Source organism: Triticum dicoccoides, chromosome 1A, assembly GCF_002162155.2.
Source record: "Triticum dicoccoides isolate Atlit2015 ecotype Zavitan chromosome 1A, WEW_v2.0, whole genome shotgun sequence".
Lineage (NCBI taxonomy): Eukaryota > Viridiplantae > Streptophyta > Magnoliopsida > Poales > Poaceae > Triticum > Triticum dicoccoides.
In genome coordinates this window covers 31957280-31970051 of record NC_041380.1, presented here as the reverse complement: position 1 = coordinate 31970051, position 12772 = coordinate 31957280, and positions in this window count along the sequence as shown.

Genomic DNA, 12772 nt, shown 5'->3' with positions numbered 1-12772 from the left:
AGCACTCATTGGATTGCACACATCAAAATGTATTACTTCCAACAAGTTGCTTTCTAGTTCCATTTTACTGAAAACGAGGCTTTCAGTCATCTTGCCCATGTGGTATGATTTGCATGTCTCAAGTGATTCAGAATCAAGTGAGTCCAAACGGTCCATTTGCATGGAGTTTCTGCATGCATATACACCAATAGACATGGTTCGCATGTCTCAAACCTTTCAAAACAAGTGAGCCCAAAGATCCATCAACATGGAGCTTCTTCATGCGTTTTATACCGATATGACTTAAGTGGCAGTGCCACAAGTAGGTGGTTCTATCATTACTATCTTTTGGCATGAACATGTGTATCACTACGATCGAGATTCAATAAACCATTCATTTCAGGTGTAAGACCATTGAAGGTATTATTCAAATAACAGAGTAACCATTATTCTCTTTAAATGAATAACCGTATTGCGATAGACATAATCCAATCATGTCTATGCTCAAGGGCAAACACCAATCTCGATGGTAGAGGGAGCGTGCGATGTTTGATCATATCAACATTGGAAGCATTTCCAACACATATCGTCAGCTCACCTTTAGCTAGTCTCTGTTTATTCCGTAGCTTTTATTTCGAGTTAGTAACACTTAGCAACCGAACCGGTATCTAATACCCTGGTGCTACTAGTGTTGGGTTTCATAGTAATTTCAAAAAATTTCCTACGCACACGCAAGATCATGTGATGCATAGAAACGAGAAGGTAGAGTGTTGTCTACGTACCCACGCAGACCGACTGCGGAAGCGTTGACGCAACATAGAGGAAGTAGTCGTACGTCTTCACGATCCAACCGATCAAGCACCGAATCTACGGCACCTCCGAGTTCGCGCACACGTTCATCTCGATGACGATCCCCGGACTCCGATCCAGCAAAGTGTCGGGGAAGAGTTCCATCAGCACGACAGCGTGGTGACGATCTTGATGCACTACAGCAGCAGGGCTTCGCCTAAACTCCGCTACAGTATTATCGACGAATATGGTGGGGGCACCGCACACGGCTAAGGAACAGATCACGTGGATCAACTTGTGTGTTTCTGGGGTGCCTCTGCCTCAGTATATAAAGGAGCCAAGGGGGAGGGGGCCGCCGGCCAGGAGGAGGGCGCAAGAGGAGTCCTACTCCTTCCGGGAGTAGGACTCCCCCCCAATCCTAGTTGGACTAGGATTCCCCGAGGGGGAAAGAGAGAGAGGGGGGCCGGCCACCTCTCCTAGTCCTAATAGGACTAGGGGAGGGGGGAGGTGCGCAGCCACCTTGGGCTGCCCCTTTCCCCTATCCACTAAAGCCTATTAAGGCCCATATGGCTCCCGGGGGGTTCCGGTAACCTCCCGGTACTCCGGTAAAATCCCGATTTCACCCGGAACACTTCCGATATCCAAACATAGGCTTCCAATATATCAATCTTTACGTCTCGACCATTTAGAGACTCCTCGTCATGTCCGTGATCACATCTGGGACTCCGAACAATCTTCGGTACATCAAAATGCATAAACTCATAATATAACTGTCATCGTAACCTTAAGCGTGCGGACCCTACGGGTTCGAGAACAATGTAGACATGACCGAGACACGTCTCCGGTCAATAACCAATAGCGGGACCTGGATGCCCATATTGGCTCCTACATATTCTACGAAGATCTTTTATCGGTCAGACCGCATAACAACATATGTTGTTCCCTTTGTCATTGGTATGTTACTTGCCCGAGATTCGATTGTCGGTATCCAATACCTAGTTCAATCTCGTTACCGGCAAGTCTCTTTACTCGTTCCATAATACATCATCTCACAACTAACATATTAGTTGTAATGCTTGCAAGGCTTATGTGATGTGCATTACCGAGAGGGCCCAGAGATACCTCTCCGACAATCGGAGTGACAAATCCTAATCTCGAAATATGCCAACCCAACATGTACCTTTGGAGACACCTGTAGTACTCCTTCATAATCACCCAGTTACGTTGTGACGTTTGGTAGTACCCAAAGTGTTCCTATGGTAAACGGGAGTTTCATAATCTCATAGTTATAGGAACATGTATAAGTCATGAAGAAAGCAATAACAACATACTAAATGATCGGGTGCTAAGCTAATGGAATGGGTCATGTCAATCAGATCATTCAACTAATGATGTGACCTCATTAATCAAATAACAACTCTTTGTCCATGGTTAGGAAACATAACCATCTTTGATTAACGAGCTAGTCAAGTAGAGGCATACTAGTGACACTCTGTTTGTCTATGTATTCACACATGTATTATGTTTCCGGTTAATACAATTCTAGCATGAATAATAAACATTTCTCATGAAATAAGGAAATAAATAATAACTTTATTATTGCCTCTAGGGCATATTTCCTTCAGTCTCCCACTTGCACTAGAGTCAATAATCTAGATCACATCACCATGTGATTAACATCGATAGTTCACATCATCATGTGATTAACACCCATAGTTCACATCGCCATGTGACCAACACCCAAAGGGTTTACTAGATTCAGTAATCTAGTTCACATCGCTATGTGATTAATACCCAAGGAGTACTAAGGTGTGATCATGTTTTGCTTGTGAGAGAATCTTAGTCAACGGGTCTGCCACATTCAGATCTGCACATATTTTGCAAATTTCTATGTCAACAATGCTCTGCATGGAGCTACTCTAGCTAATTGCTCCCACTTTCAATATGTATCTAGACCGAGACTTAGAGTCATCTAGATTAGTGTCAAAACTTGCATCGGCGTAACCCTTTACGACGAACCCCTTTTTTTCACTTCCATAATCGAGAAACATATCCTTATTCCACTAAGGATAATTTTGACCGCTGTCCAGTGATCTACTCCTAGATCACTATCGTACTCCCTTGCCAAACTCAGTGGTAGGGCATACAATAGATCAGGTATACAGCATGGCATACTTTATAGAACCTATGACTGAGGCATAGGGAATGACTTTCATTCTCTTTCTATCTTCTGCCGTGGTCGGGCTTTGAGTCTTACTCAACTTCACACCTTGTAACACAGGCAAGAAACCTTTTCTTTGACTGTTCCATTTTGAACTACTTCAAAATATTGTCAAGGTATGTACTCATTGAAAAAACTTATCAAGTGTCTTGATCTATCTCTATAGATCTTGATACTCAATATGTAAGCAGCTTCACCGAGGTCTTTCTTTGAAAAACTCCTTTCAAACACTCCTTTATGCTTTGCAGAATAATTCTACATTATTTCTGATCAACAATATGTCATTCACATATACTTATCAGAAATGTTGTAGTGCTCCCACTCACTTTCTTGTAAATACAGGCTTCACCGCAAGTCTTTATAAAACTATATGCTTTGATCAACTTATCAAAGCGTATATTCCAACTCCGAGATTCTTGCACCAGTCCATAGATGGATCGCTGGAGCTTGCATATTTAATTAACACCTTTTGGATCGACAAAACCTTCTAGTTGCATCGTATACAACTCTTCTTTAGTAAATTCATTAAGGAATGCAGTTTTGTTTATCCATTTGCCAGTTTTTATAAAATGCGGCAATTGCTAACATGATTCGGACAGACTGAAGCATAGATACGAGTGAGAAAATCTCATCATAGTCAACACCTTGAACTTGTCGAAAAACCTTTTGCGACAATTCTAGCTTTGTAGATAGTAACACTACTATCAGCGTCCGTCTTCCTCTTGAAGATCCATTTATTTTCTATGGCTTGCCGATCATCGGGCAAGTCAACCAAAGTCCATAATTTGTTCTCATACATGGATCATATCTCAGATTTCATGGCTTCAAGCCACTTTGCGGAATCTGGGCTCACCATCGTTTCTTCATAGTTCGTAGGTTCATCATGATCTAGTAGCATGACTTCCAGAAAAGGATTGCCGTACCACTCTGGCACGGATCTTACTCTGGTTGATCTACGAGGTTCAGTAGTATCTTGTTCTGAAGTTTCATGATCATCATCATTAGCTTCCTCACTAACTGGTGTAGGTGTCACAGAAACAATTTTCTGTGATGTACTACTTTCCAATAAGGGAGCAGGTACAGTTACCTCGTCAAGTTCTACTTTCCTCCCACTCACTTCTTTCGAGAGAAACTCCTTCTCCAGAAAGTTTCCGAATTTAGCAACAAAAGTCTTGCCTTCGAATCTGTGATAGAAGATGTATCCAATAGTTTCCTTTGGATATCCTATGAAGACGCACTTCTCCGATTTGAGTTTGAGCTTATCAGGATGAAACTTTTTCATATAAGCATCGCAACCCCAAACTTTAAGAAACGACAGCTTAGGTTTCTTGCCAAACCATAGTTCACACGGTGTCGTCTCAACGGATTTACATGGTGCCCTATTTAACGTGAATGCAGCTGTCTCTAATGCATAACCCCAAAACGATAGTGGTAGATCGGTAAGAGACATCATAGATTGCACTATATCCAATAAAGTACGATTATGATGTTCGGACACACCATTATGCTGTGGTGTTCCTATTGGAAATATGCCCTAGAGGCAATAATAAAAGCATTATTATTATATTTCCTTGTTCATGATAATTGTCTTTATTCATGCTATAATTGTGTTATTCGGAAATCGTAATACATGTGTGAATAACAGACACCAACATGTCCCTAGTAAGCCTCTAGTTGACTAGCTCATTGATCAACAGATAGTCATGGTTTCCTGACTATGGACATTGGATGTCATTGATAACGAGATCACATAATTAGGAGAATAATGTGATGGACAAGACCCAATCCTAAACATAGCACAAGATCGTATAGTTCGTTTGCTAGAGTTTTTCCAATGTCAAGTATCCTTTCCTTTGACCATGAGATCGTGTAACTCCCGAATACCGTAGGAGTGCTTTGGGTATACCAAACGTCACAACATAACTGGGTGACTATAAAGGTAGACTACGGGTATCTCTGAAAGTATCTGTTGGGTTGACATGGATCAAGACTGGGATTTGTCACTCCGTATGACGGAGAGGTATCACTGGGCCCACTCGGTAATGCATCATCATAATGAGCTCAAAGTGACCAAGTGTCTGGTCACGGGATCATGCATTGCGTTACGAGTAAAGTGACTTGCCGGCAACGAGATTGAACGAGGTATTGGGATACCGACGATCGAATCTCGGGCAAGTAACATACCGATTGACAAAGGGAATTGTATACAGGGTTGCTTGAATCCTCAACATCGTGGTTCATCCGATGAGATCATCGTGGAGTATGTGGGAGCCAACATGGGTATCCAGATCCCGCTGTTGGTTATTGACCGGAGAGTCGTCTCGGTCATGTCTACATATCTCCCGAACCCGTAGGGTCTACACACTTAAGGTTCGGTGACGCTAGGATTGTAGGGATATGTATATGCAGTAACCCTAATGTTTTTCGGAGTCCCGGATGAGATCCCGGACGTCACGAGGAGTTCCGTAATGGTCCGGAGGTAAAGATTTATATATGGGAAGTCCTGTTTCGGCCATCGGGACAAGTTTCGGGGTCATCGGTATTGTACCGGGACCACCGGACGGGTCCCGGGGTTCCACCGGGTGGGTCCACCTGCCCCGGGGGCCACATGGGCTGTAAGGGGGTGCGCCTTGGCCTACATGGGCCAAGGGCACCAGCCCCAAGAGGCCCATGCGCCTAGGGTTCACAAAAGGGAAGAGTCCCACTAGTGGAAGGCACCTCCTAGGTGCCTTGGGGGGGAGGGAAACCTCCCTTGGCCGCCGCCCCCCTAGGAGATTGGATCTCCTAGGGCCGGCGCCCCCCCTAGGCCCTCCTATATATAGTGGGGGAAGGAGGGCTTTTTGATCGATGCCTTTGGTTGCCTCCTTCTCCCTCTCCAACACCTCCTCCTCCTCCATAGCGCTTGGCGAAGCCCTGACGGAGTACTGCAGCTCCATCACCACCACGCCGTCGTGCTGCTGCTAGAGCCATCTTCCTCAACCTCTCCTTCCCTCTTGCTGGATCAAGAAGAAGGAGACGTTACGCTGACCGTACTTGTGTTGAACACGGAGGTGCCGTTCATTCGGCGCTAGGATCTTCGGTGATTTGGATCACGTCGTGTACGACTTCCTCATCCCCGTTCTTTGAACGCTTCCGCGCGTGATCTACAAAGGTATGTAGATGCAATCCAACCACTCGTTGCTAGATGAACTCATAGATGGATCTTGGTGAAACCGTAGGAAAATTTTTGTTTTCTGCAACGTTCCCCAACAGTGGTATCAGAGCTAGGTCTATGCGTAGTTCTTCTTGCGCGAGTAGAACACAATTTGTTGTGGGCATAGATGTTGTCAACTTTCTTGCCGCTACTAGTCTTATCTTGCTTCAACGGTATTGTGTGATGAAGCGGCCCGGACCAACCTTACACGTATGCTTACGTGAGACCGGTTCCACCGACTAACATGCACTAGTTGCATAAGGTGGCTGGCGGGTGTCTGTCTCTCCTACTTTAGTCGGAGCAGATTCGATTAAAAGGGTCCTTATGAAGGGTAAATAGAAGTTGACAAATCACGTTGTGGCTTTCACGTAGGTAAGAAAACGTTCTTGCTAGAACCCTACTTCAGCCACGTAAAACTTGCAACAACAATTAGAGGACGTCTAACTTGTTTTTGCAACAAGTGCTTTGTGATATGATATGGCCAAAGTTGTGATGAATGATGAATGATATATATGTGATGTATGAGCTGTTCATGCTATTGTAATAGGAATCACGACTTGCATGTCGATGAGTATGACAACCGGCAGGAGCCATAGGAGTTGTCTATATTTTTTTGTATGACCTGCGTGTCATTGAGAAACGCCATGTAAATTACTTTACTTTATTGCTAAACGCGTTAGCCATAGTAGTAGAAGTAATAGCTGGCGAGCAACTTCATGGAGACACAATGATGGAGATCATGATGATGGAGATCATGGTGTCATGCCGGTGACAAGATGATCATGGAGCCCCAAGATGGAGATCAAAGGAGCTATGTGATATTGGCCATATCATGTCACTATTATTTTTTGATTGCATGTGATGTTTATCATGTTTTTCATCTTGTTTACTTAGAACGACGGTAGTAAATAAGATGATCCCTCATAATAATTTCAAGAAAGTGTTCCCCCTGACTATGCAGCGTTGTGACAGTTCGTTCGTTTCTAAGCACCACATGATGATCGGGTGTGATAGACTCCAACGCTCACATACAACGGGTGTAAGACAGATTTACACATGCAAACACTTAGGTTGACTTGATGAGCCTAGCATGTGTATAGACATGGCCTCGGAACACAGAAGACCGAAAGGTCGAGCATGAGTCGTATAGAAGATACGATCAACATGAAGATGTTCACCGACGTTGACTAGTCCGTCTCACGTGATGATCGGACACGTCCTAGTTGACTCGAATCATGTTATATTTAGATGACTAGAAGAGGGATGTCTATCTAAGTGGGAGTTCATTGTATAATTTGATTAGATGAACTTAATTATCATGAACTTAGTCTAAAATCTTTACAATATGTCTTGTAGATCAAATGGCCAACGTAGTCCTCAACTTCAACGCGTTCCTAGAGAAAACCAAGCTGAAAGACGATGGCAGCAACTATACGGACTGGGTCCGGAACCTGAGGATCATCCTCATAGCTGCCAAGAAAGATTATGTCCTACAAGCACCGCTAGGTGACCCGCCTGTCCCACAGAACCAAGACGTTATGAACGCTTGGCAGACACGTGCTGATGACTACTCCCTCGTTCAGTGCGGCATGCTTTACAGCTTAGAGCCAGGGCTCCAAAAGCGTTTTGAGAGACATGGAGCATATGAGATGTTCGAAGAGCTGAAAATGGTTTTTCAAGCTCATGCCCGGGTCGAGAGATATGAAGTCTCCGACAAATTCTTTAGCTGTAAGATGGAGGAAAACAGTTCTGTCAGTGAGCACATACTCACTATGTCTGGGTTACATAACCGCTTGACTTAGCTGGGAGTTAATCTCCCGGATGATGCGTTCATTGACAGAATCCTCCAGTCGCTTCCACCAAGCTACAAGAGCTTTGTGATGAACTTCAATATGCAGGGGATGGAAAAGACCATTCCTGAGGTATTTGCAATGCTGAAATCAGCAGAGGTAGAAGTCAAGAAAGAACATCAAGTGTTGATGGTCAATAAAACCACTAAGTTCAAGAAGGGCAAGGGTAAAAAGAACTTCAAGAAGGACGACAAGGGAGTTGCCGCGCCCGGTAAGCAAGCTGTCGGGAAGAAGCCAAAGAATGGACCCAAGCCCGAGACTGAGTGCTTTTATTGCAAGGGAAGTGGTCACTGGAAGCGGAACTGCCCTAAATACTTAGCAGACAAGAAGGCCGGCAAAACAAAATGTATATGTGATATACATGTAATTGATGTGTACCTTACCAGTACTCGTAGTAGCTCCTGGGTATTTGATACTGGTGCAGTTGCTCACATTTGTAACTCAAAGCAGGAGCTGCGGAATAAGCGGAAACTGGCAAAGGACGAGGTGACGATGCGCGTCGGGAATGGTTCCAAGGTCAATGTGATCGCCGTCGGCACGCTACCTCTACATTTACCTACGGGATCGCCGGGGTTCCACCGGGTGGGTCCACCTGCCCCGGGGGCCACATGGGCTGTAAGGGGGTGCGCCTTGGCCTACATGGGCCAAGGGCACCAGCCCCAAGAGGCCCATGTGCCTAGGGTTCACAAAAGGGAAGAGTCCCACTAGTGGAAGGCACCTCCTAGGTGCCTTCGGGGGGAGGGAAACCTCCCTTGGCCGCCGCCCCCCTAGGAGATTGGATCTCCTAGGGCCGGCGCCCCCCTAGGCCCTCCTATATATAGTGGGGGAAGGAGGGCTTTTTGATCGATGCCTTTGGTTGCCTCCTTCTCCCTCTCCAACACCTCCTCCTCCTCCATAGCGCTTGGCGAAGCCCTGACGGAGTACTGCAGCTCCATCACCACCACGCCGTCGTGCTGCTGCTGGAGCCATCTTCCTCAACCTCTCCTTCCCTCTTGCTGGATCAAGAAGAAGGAGACGTTACGCTGACCGTACATGTGTTGAACACGGAGGTGCCGTCCGTTCGGCGCTAGGATCTTCGGTGATTTGGATCACGTCGTGTACGACTTCCTCATCCCCGTTCTTTGAATGCTTCCACGCGTGATCTACAAAGGTATGTAGATGCAATCCAACCACTCGTTGCTAGATGAACTCATAGATGGATCTTGGTGAAACCGTAGGAAAATTTTTGTTTTCTGCAATGTTCCCCAACAGTTCCATGTGGCATGAGTTTGTGAAACTATTCCACATTGTTTTAATTGAACACCAAACTCGTAACTCAAATATTTGTCTCCGCGATCAGATCGTAGAAACTTTATTTTCTTGTCACGATGATTTTCCACTTCACTCTGAAATTCTTTGAACTTTTCAAATGTTTCAGACTTATGTTTCATCAAGTAGATATACCCATATCTGCTCAAATCATCTGTGAAGTTCAGAAAATAATGATACTTGCCGTGAGCCTTAACACTCATCGGACCATATACATCAGTATGTAATTTTTCCAATAAGTCAGTTGCTCGCTCCAGAGAACGGAGTCTTAGTCATCTTGCCCATGAGGCATGGTTCGCAAGCATCAAGTGATTCATAATCAAGTGATTCCAAAATCCCATCAGCATGGAGTTTCTTCATGCGCTTTACACCAATATGACCTAAACGGCAGTGCTATAAATAAGTTGCACTATCATTATTAACTTCCCATCTTTTTGGTTTCAATATTATGAATATGTGTATCACTACGATCGAGATCCAATGAACTCGTTTCATTGGGTGTATGACCATCGAAGGTTTTATTCATGTAAACAGAACAACAATTATTCCCTGACTTTAATGAATAACCGTATTGCAATAAACATGATCAAATCATATTCATGCTCAACGCAAAAACCAAATAACACTTATTTAGGTTCAACACTAATCCCGAAAGTATAGGGGAGTGTGCGATGATGATCATATCAATCTTGGAACCACTTCCAACACACATCGTCACTTCACCCTTAACTAGTCTCTGTTTATTCTGCAACTCCCGTTTCGAGTTACTAATCTTAGCAACTGAACTAGTATCAAATACTTAGGGGTTGCTATAAACACTAGTAAAGTATACATCAATAACATGTATATCAAATATACTTATGTTCACTTTGCCATCCTTCTTATCTGCCAATCACTTGGGGTAGTTCCGCTTCCAGTGACCAGTCCCTTTGCAGTAGAAACACTTAGTCTCAGGCTTAGGACCAGACTTGGGCTTCTTCACTTGAGCAGCAACTTGCTTGCTGTTCTTCTTGAAGTTCCCCTTCTTCCCTCTGCCCTTTTCGTGAAACTAGTGGTCTTGTCTACCATCAACACTTGATGTTTTTCTCGATTTCTACCTTCGTCAATTTCCGCATTACGAAGAGCTTGGGAATCGTTTCCGTTATCCCTTGCATATCATAGTTCATCACAAAGTTCTACTAACTTGGTGATGGTGACTAGAGAATTCTGTCAATCACTATCTTATCTGGAAGATTAACTCCCACTTGATTCAAGCAATTGTAGTACTCAGACAATCTGGGCACATGCTCACTAGTTGAGCGATTCTCCTCCATCTTTTAGCTATAGAACTTGTTGGAGACTTCATATCTCTCAACTCGGGTATTTGCTTGAAATATTAACTTCAACTCCTGGAACATCTCATATGCTCCATGATGTTCAAAACGTCTTTGAAGGCCCGATTCTAAGCCATTAAGCGTGGTGAACTAAACTATCAAGTAGTCATCATATTGAGCTAGCCAAACGTTCATAACGTCTGCATCTGCTCCTGCAATAGGTCCGTCACCTAGCGGTGCATCAAGGACATAATTCTTCTGTGCAGCAATGAGGATAAACCTCAGATCACGGATCCAATCCGCATCTTTGCTACTAACATCTTTCAACACAATTTTCTCTAGGAACATATCAAAATAAACACAGGGAAGCAACAATGCGAGCTATTGATCTACAACATAATTTGCAAAATACTACCAGGTACTAAGTCCATGATAAGTTTAAGTTCAATTAATCAGATTACTTAAGAACTCCCACTTAGATAGACATCCCTCTAATCCTCTAAGTGATCACGTGATCCAAATCAACTAAACCATAACCGATCATCACGTGAGATGGAGTAGTTTTCAATGGCGAACATCGTTATGTTGATCATATCTACTATATGATTCACGCTCGACCTTTCGGTCTCCGTGTTCCGAGGCCATATCTGCATATGCTAGGCTCGTCAAGTTTTAACCTGAGTATTCTGCGTGTGCAAAACTGGCTTGCACCCATTGTAGATGGACGTAGAGCTTATCACACCCGATCATCACGTGGTGTCTGGGCACGACGAACTTTGGCAACGGTGCATACTCAAGGAGAACACTTCTTGATAATTTAGTGAGAGATCATCTTATAATGCTACCGTCAATCAAAGCAAGATAAGATGCATAAAAAGATAAACATCACATGCAATCAATATAAGTGATATGATATGGCCATCATCATCTTGTGATTGTGATCTCCATCTCCGAAGCACCGTCATGATCACCATCGTCACCGGCGTGACACCTTGATCTCCATCGTAGCATCGTTGTCGTCTCGCCAATCTTATGCTTCCACGACTATCACTACCGTTTAGTAATAAAGTAAAGCATTACATCGCGATTGCATTGCATACAATAAAGCGACAACCATATGGCTCTTGCCAGTTGCCGATAACTCGGTTACAAAACATGATCATCTCATACAATAAAATTCAGCATCTTGCCTTGACCATATCACATCACAACATGCCCTGCAAAAACAAGTTAGACGTCCTCTACTTTGTTGTTGCAAGTTTTACGTGGCTGCTACGGGCTTAAGCAAGAACCAATCTCACCTACACATCAAAACCACAACGATAGTTTGTCAAATAGACTCCGTTTTAACCTTCGCAAGGACCGGGCGTAGCCACACTTGGTTCAACTAAAGTTGGAGAGACAGTCGCCCGCAAGCCACCTATGTGCAAAGCACGTCGGGGGAACCGGTCTCGCATAAGCGTACGCGTAATGTTGGTCCGGGTCGTCTCGTCCAACAATGCCGCCGAACCAAAGTATGACATGCTGGTAGGCAGTATGACTTATATCGCCCACAACTCACTTGTGTTCTACTCGTGCATATAACATCAACATAAATAACCTAGGCTCGGATGCCACTGTTGGGTTTCGTAGTAATTTCAAAAAAATTCCTACGCACACGCAAGATCATGTGATGCATAGCAACGAGAGGGGAGAGTGTTGTCTATGTACCCACGCAGACCGACTGCAGAAGCATTGACGCAACGTAGAGGAAGTAGTCGTACGTCTTCATGATCCAACCGATCAAGCACCGAAACTACGACACCTCCGAGTTCGAGCACACGTTCAGCTCGATGACGATCCCCGGACTCCGATCCAGCAAAGTGTCGGGGAAGAGTTCTGTCAGCACGACGGCGTGGTGACGATCTTGATGCACTACAGCAGCAGGGCTTCGCCTAAACTCCGCTACAGTATTATCGAGGAATATGGTGGCTGGGGGCACCGCACACGGCTAAGGAATAGATCACGTGGATCAACTTGTGTGTTTCTGGGGTGCCTCTGCCTCAGTATATAAAGGAGCCAAGGGGGAGGGGGGCGCCGGCCAGGAGGAGGGCGCAGGAGGAGTCCTACTCCTTCCGGG